This window comes from Anser anser (assembly GCF_964211835.1).
Source record: "Anser anser genome assembly, chromosome: 3".
Taxonomy (NCBI): domain Eukaryota; kingdom Metazoa; phylum Chordata; class Aves; order Anseriformes; family Anatidae; genus Anser; species Anser anser.
The window spans coordinates 66771170-66783710 of record NC_139722.1 but is presented as its reverse complement, the minus strand read 5'-3'; the positions used below and the strand labels follow the sequence as shown (position 1 = coordinate 66783710).

Sequence of the window (12541 nt, the reverse complement as noted above, 5' to 3'; positions counted from 1 at the left end):
GACAGGGTCTGTAAACCTACCGTTTCCATCTGTGCCTGTTGTACCTGTAGTGATCAGCGAGTATGGTTCCCATTGTTAACACTTGCAGCCTTCTGGCTGAGCTATAACCACATTCTTCAGCACAGGCGGAAGTCCTGCTGAAAACAGTGTATTTGCAAACCATTCATAAATGAAGAAAAATTCCTGTAGAAACCAGTATTACACGTGTAAGTAGTGTCTGTATCCAGGCTCCTTAGCCTCCAGCAATTCCTCCAACTAGCTGGAAATACAGACAAAATGGCCAGGAAAAAAAATATTCCTCAGTAGCTTACAGTGTGTGGAAAATTTTTCATTTAAGTCTTTTAGGCCAGGATGTGTTTTCCCATCGTTTCCAGCCGACTGCCACTGTGGTCACGTATGCTTGTTAGTTCATGTCTCCTGTCCATTGAAACACTGCAGCAAATACAGTCTGCAAAAATGCTTACATGAGAAAGCGTTGCTTCAGAGTATGCTAGTTCTGGAATTTTGGAAAACACAAGTGCTATAGCCTGTGATTTCACACCAATACCATAAAAATTAAAAGTTACTTATTAGTTTGAAGAATTGCTTATTACTCCAGGCATTGGATGAGGAGTGAAATTCACAGGAAGTTCTTGTTACCTCCACCATATGAGTAGGTTCTCAAGCTCTTCCAGAGTAGGGATTGAAATGTTGGAAGTGAAAAGGGCTGCCCGTTGCAAGGTTCACGTGGAGAAAAGCAAGTGAAACAAGCCGCTGGGCCTGAAATGTTCCTTTATTGGTGATGTTCCTGCTTTTAACTGACTCTGCTGTGTGTGAGCAGACTGAAACAATGCGTGGTGGGGAAGAATACGTGAGAGCACCTGGGAGTGGAATAATGCAGAGTCAAATGTTTATGGGTTAGAATCTTTGGCAGTATTACCATTTTTATTTTTATTTTTTATTTATTTGGGGGGGGGCTGTTAGGCTGTGCAAATTCTCTTCATTCTTTTTGGTTGTGTGTGTGTTTGAAAAATAGGTCCAAACACACTGTATCTATTGTGGCAGTAAGGGGTTAAAGAGATGTAATTATGCATTCTTCAGTAAGTGCTCTGCAGTCAGCAGTACAGCAAGGATTTTATAGAAGCTTAAAAAAAAAAAAAAAGATGACGGAGGGAGAATATGGAGAGAAGGTCAGATCCAAGGATTCTCCTAGGGTTTGCTCTTCCTTTGTGGCTCATTATGCTCTCTCCTGGTAGAAACAGAAGAAAGCATTATGGCCTGTTGGTTCCTCCTACTGATAATGTATATTTGATCTTTTTGCTTTGTGGTAGTGGTAGAGGTGAATTTATGGATTTAGTTCCTGAAGGAGTTCTGAGCCATCCCAGTGCCTGCCATGGTCCTTGTATATTCCCCAGCTCTTTTTTATTACAAGAAGTGCATTGCAGCCCTGTGAACACCGAACGTTTCAACAAACACCCTTTCTCAGCTGTGGTTTACCCATTTTGTTTGAGAGGATTTGAATTTCCAGCAAACCCATCTACTGGGAATAGTTTGTTTTGGACTGTTTGGGAGTGATATTCGGCTGGATGAGTGGAAGTTTTTGCACTCAGTATTTCAGACCGACCTGGCTGGTAAAGGTAAGCTTTCATTACTGATGACTTAGCTTTTGAGGTTCCAAGGGAAAAAGTAATTTATTTTTTTCCCTGCGTTCCATGATTGTCCTTTTGTTCTTCCAGGTTGTGGGTTGTTCTGGAACGGTTGCAGTAGCACGGCAGAACAGCACTCAAAATGGGCAGGACTCTCGGGACGCGGGTTATCCCGCACTTCCATCCTGGGAGCTAGCCCGAGCTCTGACTTGCTGAGTCATTCAGTGTACCAGATCCTTCTTTTTTATTGAACTAATTTGATTTGCAGTTGGATTTCAACATAACAGCAAAGCCTTTCTGGGAGATATTTGTGTGTTCAGTAGCACAGTAGTCTGAAAAACTGTTTTTTTTTGCTTTCTCTTTCATTTGATAGAATTTTTTTTTTCTTGCGTACTTTCCCTGTTTAATTTTTATGGGAAAGAACTGCAAACAATTAAGTGAATAGGATTTCTCTTGCCTCATTCTTTCCTGGAAAAAAAAGAAAATCCCAACACCCTTCCCCTCCCCCCAGCAGCTCTTCTTTTGGGTTAAGGATCCTTAGACTTGCCATTGACCTTATCAGGACGGGCTCTTGCGATCTCTCCTGTGAGAGGGCAGGGAGAGTTTGCAAGTTTACATAGTGGTGCGGAGTGCCTGGCAGTAAGAGCTGCTGGGTTAAGTTAGTTAATTGCAAGGGTCTTCTGAAACGCAGCGTTAGCAAACAGTCTCTGCCCCTAAGGACAACGGAAACTTTTCCTCCCACCCTTGTTAAATGCCGGTTTAAAGCTATTGATTTCTTTCCCCTAGAAAAATAAAAGTTAACTCCCATCATGCTTCTCCTCTCCTTCTCTCTCTTTTAACTTTCTTATTTTTTTCTCTTCTGTCTTTATCATTTTAACGCTGGAAAATTCTGAAAGGATTGCTGCGAGGAGGAAGGACAGCCTGATAAGTGTATTTCCTAAAGCTTTTGGCCTTTCAAGGTTTCTCTTATGGGTAAGGTTGAACTGTGCCTACATCTTGGATTGAGACGACAGGGGAGTAGTGTGTAATACTTTCTGCTTCCGATAGCTCTTTGTTGATCTAAGAGAGAGCACTTAGAGAGTGGTAGGTCATTTATGTGATTATGAAGAGCACTTGGTTCTCTCTTATTCAAGATGGAAAAATAATAGTTTTTGAATAAGAGGTCGCTGTCAAGATGACATTGAATGTGACTTCTCTTCCCTCTTCATTCCCTCCCCCACTAAAAGAAAAGCAGCACTGCAACTACTCATGATAGGGCTAAATTTTTCCAACTCCATGCGTCTTTTTCTTTTCTTCTGTTCTTTGTTCATTTTATTACTTACTGTTTCCTCTGCATATAATGTTTATTCTCTCTGATGGTGTCTAGATATTTATGGTAACTAGAAATTTAAAAATAAATGTAATGCATGTAAGGTTTTGTGTTAAGTCTTGTTTTTCCACTTGCAAAATTAAGCTGTGAATGTGTGATGTGGTATCTGCTTGGGTGACAGATGTCCATTCCTGAATGATGCTGTGTTCCCTTTGTGCTTTATTTATGGAGTGATTTGCTTCTAAAATAATCTCTTAATCTTTTCCAAACTACATTTCTGTATATGCTCTTTTCACATATGCCATCATTTAGGGTAACAGGCTAAAAACTGAAATTACTCCTAAATGCTTCATTTCTAAAGCTAATAATAGTGATATAACACTGTCATTTTTGGCTTGATGTGTCCTTTTAGAAGTAGGTTAAGTGTGTAGTTTGTTTTGGCTTTGGTGTTTTCTGTGCATTTGTTTGCTGTAGCACTGCCATAATGAAATTGTATTTTAATTTCATTCATTTACCAAATGAAAAGGCAACACTAATTTGTCTTTTTTTCATGTTAGGTTAGCTTTTATACCTCAGAAAAGGAGCTGTAACCCCAAATTAGGATGAAATTGCCCAGAGTACAGAACAAAATAGATATTTTATGAAACTGATTAACAGTTACTCTAGGGTTCATTTGCTTAAGCAGGTGTTGAACATCTGTCAATGCTCTGTTTCATCACATATTTACTTTTAGTAAACTTCATGGTTTAAACTTGGAGAAGGGCAGGTCAGCGGAATATGTGTATTTGTAATTCCTTACAGCGGTAAAGACCTTTTTAAGATTTTCTTACTTGCACTCTAAAATCAAGTCTCTATGAAGCATGTTAAGATTTTCACACGTTTATCTGTTGACACACTGAAAAAACCCACTTGTACTTTTGAAATAGGGTTTTTTGGAAAACCAAAGCAGTTTTGGAGTTGGTTTGTTGAAAGACAGCACTGGATCCTTTGCTTAGGTTTTCTTTCTAAACTGCTAATTTTGTACAGTATATTTTTGAAAAACTATGGGTATTAGAAATGAAACATAATGTAAATTTCTGATCAAGACATCTCAAAGTTAAATAGGAAGTGTTGAGAACTTTCATGATTATTAGTCAACCATCAGAAAATGACAGAAAATTGGTTACGTGCCTTAGAAGGAAGAGTGATGCCATTGGTCTTGGGTCTTGGGTCCAGGCTGTAGGAACTTCTGTTAGCTGGACTTGGCCTCCTATAGGCAGTAATTTCACTTAAGTTCAGTCAGAGATTTAGGATTTTTTTTTGGATAGTAGTACTTAATGTTTTCTTTACTACCTATGAAACCTCAGGAGTAGCTGTGGGTACAGCTGGCCCGTATCGAGCTGTCGGCACCGACCAGGGCAGTCGTGCTGGCTGCCGCACGTCACTTCTTACTGGCGTGCTGGCTGTGCTGTGACCCGCGAAGCTAGCAAGAGCTGCCTCGCTCACAGTTTTGGGGGAAATCCACTCAGTTCCTTTAGGACGTTCCTTCCCAGAAACATGGCCTTGCCCTGTCAGCGGCAGCTGGAACCATTTGGTTCATCTGGTGTCGGGGTGGGACTGGACGAACGTTTCGCGCCTGTCAGAGCAGGCCTTTGAAGAGACTCTCCCTGTTGTGCCCCGCGACCGTGCTTCGATTCACATCACCCTGCAGGCACAGAGAGAGCAGGGTTCCTTCTGGATGAAATGAAACCGCGAACACGTGCCTCAGGAGCCCACCCAGTGGGCTGCGGGTGCTTGGTCCCCGGGCCTGGGCTAGGGCTGGCCCCAAACACAGCGCTGGTGCCGGCACGGCCTTCCCTCTGCTGCGCTGCCGCTCAGCGCTTCACCTCGCGTCCGGAGCCAGCGGCCTTTGAAGTCTTTGAGTGACTTCCATTGGCTTTAATAGGCTTTGTGGCAGGCCCTAATGATTTGGTTGTGATCTGAAAAGGGAAAAGGGATGTGCAGAGACTTTCATATAATGAGAAAATGTTACCTTTTAAAGAGCCGGGTTCAAACAGGCTGATCAGTTCTCGAGTGGAAGTGAGCTCCTTGCTGTCTCCTGGAATCCTTTTGTCCCTGTCAAAAAAAAAGTCAGAAAATTAGTACTCATTTTGCAAGTACGGTCTGGGGTTGAAATTAGCAGAGGAGTTTTAGGTCATGGATTGAACTGCACTGACAAGCAGTGGAGAGATTTGCACAGTACAACTGTCTGCGCCTCTCAAAATTGCGCGGTGAGCCCCTCATTCTCATGAGCCGTCGCTTTGTTCACGGTTTTGAAGTAGAAAGGCAGGAGAGAGGAAGGAAAAACCAAGCTTAGTTCACTCGTACTAACATTGCTCTGAGATAAGTGATGCCCAGGAATAAAAATCATGGCTAACTAAAAATCACAACTTTGTTTTTAAAGGAGAAGATGGAACAGAGGACATTTCACTGTCCTACTAATTGAGTAAGGAGACTACCAGTTTTTTCTATGTCCCTGTGTCTCACGGGTTCCCTTCTAAGTTTCCTCTATTTTCCAGAAATGTTGCTCAAATAATTTTGTGTGTAATTACTTTTTTTTTTTTTTCTCATGTAAGGTATTCTGTTTGATCAGTATCCAGAAAAGCTTTCTTTTCAGCATCCTCAGAATCTTTTCATGTGAGCTGGGAAATCAATTTATGGCTCTAACAAATTAATGTGGACAGCTTGGATCTGTTGAACTTCTGCTTCTTCGTTTACTGTATTATTTTGTGTACTAAATATGTCTTCCCTAAATTAAAAGATTGGTGCTTTTTTTCCTTTCCAAAACAGGTGTGTACTGTAATAATCATGTTCAAACAATCTAGTAATAAATGGTCAGGAACAGCGTAGCTCCATTTCATCATTGGATGCGGGGATCCAGTAGAATCTGTATTTATGATTACATGCAATAGCATGTGTCTTCCTGTAATGGTTCGTCTTAATATTTTTATTTGTACATGTTTTGAGGCATGGAAGAGTTCCTCTGAATGTGCAGTGGGACTGATTTATCGCAGTGATCATCCTTGTTTTACATCTGTGTAATTACTTTGAAGTCACTGAACTTATGCCGATACAAAATCGCAGGAGCGGTGAATTAGGGTGGCTCTTTTGATGGTGCTTTTTATTCTGGTTGAAATATTTTACAGATCCAGGTGAGGATGAAATGCTGTACTGAGCTGCGAGATGTTTTCCTGATTGGGTTCATGCTGCTTATCTGTCAGCACTTCCCCTTCTTAGAAGCTGTATTTAATGCGGTTGTTTCTGCTTGCCTTGGAAATGCAAAGGAGAGTTAGTTGTTTGTGCAAGAGGAGAGTTAAATCAAAATCCCTTGGTTTCTAGTGCCAGCCGTAGCTGAACAAGGTGGTTCTGCGCTGTATTTTTGGTAGAAGCATTATTCTGTCCTTCATCTTCAAGTACAACGGTGAGCTAGCTTCAATAAAATAAAAAGGCAGAGACCTTCTTTAGACTCCTCTCATTTTTCCCGTGTACTTAAAGCCGTGAATTAGCTTGTTAGAAGGAAAGCATGGGGCGGTATTATCAGAAGGTGGAGGGTGTTGGTGGCATTCAGAACCAATAAATGCGGTGTGTGCGTGGGACGTGGGGCGTTGGAGCCTTCATTAGCTGGTTGCAGCGCTCTTCTCACCTCTGAGCTGCAGACCATGGCGCTGGTGGAAGGAGGCCAGCTGAGAGCCAGGGCTAAGCCAGCCCCAACTAAGCCAGCCCTGCTGCCCGCACCTTCCCTTCCCTGCCTTCCTGAGCCCCTCTGCCAGAGGAAGCAGCCCCCATCCTTCACCCAGGCCCGGGCCGTGCTGCTGGGGGCCGGGGTTCAGCGCCGCGGTGGTCCCAGCCACTGAGGTGGCTTTCCCCCTGCCCATCAGGCTGGGGAAGGCAGGTGCTGAGCCTCGTTCGGAGAATTTATTGTTAGCTGTTGCTGGCGCTTTAGAGACCACTCTGCTTACCCGCCTAATAGCCAAATGCGAGCTAATAGTCTGTACAGGCCATTGAAGCCTAAAATCCTGCTAATTCCTTCCTCTAATGAATAATCCCTGATCTCTGTATGTGCCTTGACTGCGGAAGGGCTAATTATGAAATTCATTGTAAGGAAAATTTAGAACTCGTGATTTCTGTGACTGGGGTTTATAAATAAATAATGTCTGCGTGTATACGGTGTACACAGCACAGCTTTTGCATGGAAAGTTAAATATCCCTGAAGATATTTAGTTAAAATAAGTGGGATTGTAAAGCACTTCATTGCTCGTTGGATTAATCGCTCATAGTTTAGGGAATGGGCTGCCCATTCCACCCAGAAAGGTCACTTGTAACCCTGAGCAGAGACACTGGACCTTCTGCTGTTGAGTTTGTGTAAACAGCTTGGGTGAACGAAGCTGTTCCCCGCTGAAGGTGAGTCGGTGGGATTCGGAGCGGGGCCCGAGGAGCCCCTGAGCTGGTTTCTGGAGATGCTGTTGCTCTTCCGTGCAGACTACTCAGAGCACACGTTACTGTAGCACGTCCAGAAGTGTAAGAGGATGGTAAATCTGGTTCTTTGGGTTTAAGGAGTGCTTCTACGAAACGATTCTAGTGATTCTTTTCATTTGAATGTTAGAAACGGGAGGAAAATATCTAAGCAACCGAAGTATTGGGGTAGAGATGGTGCATAAATTATAATGAGCACCAGAGGACACAGGATGTGTTCGTTCCCAAGCTGCATGATTATTTCGTGTTGTGAAGGGTTAGCTTTTCAATTGCAAAGCTTAATCACTTTTCAAATGAATATTTCATAACAGTTATTTTTTCATCAAATACACAACGACATGCTTATTTTGTGCCTCATGTGGTAGACATTAGTTTTCAGCAGCTTTAAATTCCTTTTATTTCCCCTCATCTCTTATTCTTGTTTTCAGCCATGGATGGGCAAGAAAATATTCTTGAATATGTCCTGACGAGTGGCTAACAGATAGGAAGAGCCCAGAAGTTTTAGTAATAATAATCACAAATTCTTAAAAAAATTCTAATGTCATTGGTGCTGAGTGCAGCTTACATGACTGATTTAAGATATTTTGAACGTAATTTAAAATGAAAACACAACTGTTAGAGACCTCTGCCTCTACTAGAAAATGCTGTTTAGTGGTACAGCACAGCTGTAGTACTCATTACTTTTTGTTCCTGGATGATTAAAGTTATCATAAAAAGACAAGAGGCTGATTATCCTTAGTACAGCTTCTTTCTAGAAGAGTTGTGCAAGGGGGACTCTGTATAGTTAAGTATATACATCTATACTGATCTGTATGTAGGTATTTGAGAATTGCCCACGCTTAGGGTGTATTTTGGATAGTAAAGTGGTGATGTACTTGCCCTACTACATATCCTTTAGACCCAGAGTTGGGGGAATTTCGGTAGCACTGTTGTATTGTCTAATGGCTCCTTTCTAGATCTCTTGAGTGCTTTGGCAGATAGATGAAAATTAAATCAGCTTGGAGGTTTTGAATTATACTAATGGGCCAAACTGGCTTGAAAATAGGAGAAATGCAAAGCTGACCTTAAGGCACCCTTGCTGCTTTTTCAGTTCTTGTGTTCAAGAATTCTTTGATACTCACCTGTCCAGCCTGTTGTTCAAAATCAAAATTTAATTTTCTTTGAAGTATGCAATAAAAGAAATATTTATAAAAATATCAAGTGTTGTTTTGACTAGACAGAACTTACTCTTTTCGTCTAGCTATTTTGTTCTCATACCTGAGAATATATTTCATTGTGCACTTTGAAGCATACAAAATGCAGTATTTCTCATTTTTCCTTCAAAACAGAACACATCAGTCTCATTTTATCATTTATGTAAGAGACAAGTCTGGAGCTGAGAGCAGTGCAATGTGTTGCATATACCCATGCATATTAAAACCAGTGGTCTGAATGAAGACTGAAGTCCTCAAAGCTATTGATGCTCTTTCTGGAAGGATTATTTTAGTGGATTTTCTAGCCGCATACTGGTGTATAGGCAGCAGCTGTGTCAGGAATTTCAGCGCATTCAAGTCTTGGATGGTCTGTTTAATGGCAGTTACGTCAGGGTTGTCTGTCCAGTATTCCCTAGTGTTCTTCCTCTTTTCCTTTCACACGTAGCGATGCCTTATTTGCCAAGATGGTCTACGTTATTTTTTTCAGTCCAGTACAGGACCCGCAAGCTCCTCATGACACCATTGCTCTTGTCTTGTGTTCTTGCATGTGTGAGGCACTTCCTTCTGTCTTTTGTCCACGTAGTCGAAGTTGACTGTGGGACCACATTAAAAAGCAGTCATTTTTTTCTGTTCAATTCTCAGTTAATACAGAGACCGTTGAAAAAATTGATACTTTTTGATCAGTTATTTTTGAAATTGTGGTTGTCTATATATTAAACATTTTCTGTGCATGAAATAAATGAAATAAATACCTTCTAGATGTCTCAGACACAAATACTTTTCCAGTCCGGTACATATCTATCTGATAAAGGCATAGGAATTGCTGGCTCTTTCAACTTTGTACTATGTGGTTAGCAGACATAAGCGACAAGTACATAACGTACCATTCCTGTATGTTGTCACACTAATAATTCAGGTTTCTTTAGAATTTCAGGTTCTTTAGTGCATAAAACAATCTGTAAAAATAGCTGCCTTGCTGTTAGGAATTGGATAGTGTTGGGCTGTTGTTGCGAGTGCTCTGATACTGCAAACAAAGTAGATGTTAGTCCATGTGACCTAAGAGGGAGGGAGCTGACCTCAAAGCACTAGTGAATTTCTCCTCACAACAGTCCTGGGAGGTAGGAAGTAATATTATTACTATCCCTGCTGAGTATCTGTGGCACAGAAAGATTGATTGATTTGCCCAAGGTCGGGGAGGAAGCCTGAGGCAGAGGTGGAATTGCATCCAGATACGTTCTGCATCCCGTCAGGTGCCTTCATCATGCACCCCTAACCCTCTCCCACTCGTGATTTTGCTTCTTTGGCGAGGTGCTCTCCTGGTGGTGTCTCTGAAAGCCTTACTCTGCCTAGCTACACAGTGTGGGCTTTGTCCTAAAAAAAAAAAAAAAAAAGGAAAAAAAGGATTTTTAGAGACCTCAGGTTTGAGTGCTGTCTGTTCTTTCATATCTATTAATTGTAAAATTGCAGGTAGTTGTGCTTTGTTTCATTGAGTAAATCAGACTGCTGAAAATGCAGTATGAGCAAAACAGGTATTTTTTTTTCTTTAATTAATATATTTTTCCCCCCGATGTTTTTGTGGGAGAGAATTCATCATAATAAATGATTAAACTGTCAAAAGAATATTAGCTGCCAGTGGCCGGCTGATCCATTATATGCCTTCATGTGCTGGGAGTCACTGCGCTCCACGGCGAGCCGGAGATGCGGCTGTCCGAGGGGAGCACCACAGTGACCATTAGCAGCTGATTAAAAGGGAAGCGTATGCAGCGAGGAACCGCTCATAAATTACGTCGTTCCAGCTGGAGTTTATCCGCGTAACAGGGCCGCCAGCATCCTTATTTGTTCATTTGGCATCTGAAAACGTGCGTGCAGCGAGAAGCGCCGGGTAATATTCTGTGACAAATGTCAGCGCGCGCGTCTACCTCGTGCGTGCGCCACGCTCACGTGCGCTGCCCGCCAGGAGCCCTGGGAGACGGGGCCACGCGGAGCAGCCGGCAGCGCGAGCCCACGCCTTGGCTTGCCCCCGAGGCGTAACTAACTGTTTCTGGGCCGTACGAGAGGTTTGGTCTTTCCTGTCCAGGCGGCGAACGATTTGGCCACGGGGAAATCTGCATGAAGGCTTTGCAACTCGTGGTCAAAGTGGATGTTCAATCGCTAGCCCGAGGCGTGCGCTTAATATACGGAGCGCCTTGATGTGGTGCCCTGCTTTGCCACAGACACGTTTGAACCTCAAAGAAATCTCCTAACGCTATAGATGTTCGAGAACAATAACGTTGAATGATTTTTTTTCTTCCTTCATTCAGTATTTATATTCAGTCTCCCTTTACACGAAAAAGAAAGTACTGAAAAGTTACATGAAGTGAATTCCAGTCAAAGGTGTTTAACGTATGTGAAGGAAATGAAGCTTAGATTTCAAGCAGTGATCAATGAAGTATAGTATTGTATGATCATTACCGAGCAATAAAGCAGGGAAGGAATTATCACAAGGATGTATGTGCCATTCATCATACCTTTTTAATACCTCTTTTTCTTGCTTGCTTTCTTTTTATTGTCTCCTCTGTTTTATATTCTTTGATCCTATATTTGGTACCGAGTTCCCTCCTCCTTTCTGACACTTTCACCTACTGTTACACAATGCCAGCTTACAACGGTACTTCAGGGGGAGAAAGCCTGTATAGTATGTGCTTTAAAACTTTGGATAGAATTAAAAAACCTTACGCTTCGGGTTTTGCAAATATTATGAGAAATACTGCTGTGCTGTCTTTATTCCGTGTGCCGTAAGAAACTTAGTGCCTTTGCTGAAAAACAAATGTACGGAAAAATAGAATAAAATGTCAGCATCGTGTTTTTGTTCTAGATTTGCTGTGAAATCTTATACAGTGCCAAAACACGCTGTACCGTATTGGCTAAGGTAGGACAATAGAAGGAGGCATCTGGGTTTCTTTAATTCCATTTTCTGGTTTTTCCACTGCAATTCTTTGTGCCCTGTTTGGTGACCAAGATCGCTGAGGTTTTTCACTGTGTATCATATGAAAGTAATTAAGTACCCATGAGTTGTTGTGTATGTAACGAGGCTTGAGAGCCTGAGATGAAAGAAACAATGCTATAAATGCCCTCTTACGGCCTCTCAGGCCTGTGTTCCCCCCTAGATTTATTTTGACATGCTTTGCTCAGATCCGATACTGGTATTGTCCAGCAAAACTGGACATCAGTCAGTATCATGGCAGTCCTTCTGCAGAGGCAGTGGGGCTAATCATCGTCAATTCAGGGCTTGCAGCATAATCTTAAGCGATGCCTACTGTAATGTAAATTACTCGAGTTTGTTTGACAATGAGCAAATGCACAGACCTGTTCTCAGAAGGAAGGGTGACTCAGCCATATTCCTGAATTGATGTATCAGACTTCAGTGACATCTTAAAATTTGACAGCAGGCCTATTAAGGAGAAAAATAGTAATTTCTCGTTTCTGGGATAAATTAGTAGTTAGTATTATACCCTGGAAGTTTTTTCTTCTGGTAAATAACATTTAAAAGATATTTACAGCATCATTTCGAATGAACAGAACTTGGAGGAATCTGTCTCGAAATGTTCTTAATTAAGATGCTAAGAAATTTATCTCGGTGCACTGCGTAGATATTAATCAGTGTAGGTGGAAAATGGGAACGTACATGATTAGTGATAGTATTTTACCTTTAAACATCGAAAACTGCTTAAAACGAAACAGTATTAAATCCCTTGTCACTCCCAAACTATGTACCGCACCATTTTGACTCTCTAATTACCAAGCCTAATTTGTTAATTTCAAAGGGGAACACAGCAACCTATAAAGGCTCACAGTACTCTTTTGAAAAGAGCAATGTGATATAATTAAAATGATCAAGTGGATCTAATTCTGTTTGGGGGGGGGGGGAGAGATGTCTTCCCTCG

General features: G+C 41.8%; 1 protein-coding gene across 6 annotated transcripts in view; it reads left to right on the top strand.

Annotated features, from left to right (window-relative positions):
* Positions 1–12541, top strand: part of ARID1B (AT-rich interaction domain 1B) — a 327483-nt gene that overhangs the window by 115742 nt on the left and 199200 nt on the right. The gene's annotated exons all lie outside the window — the stretch shown is intronic.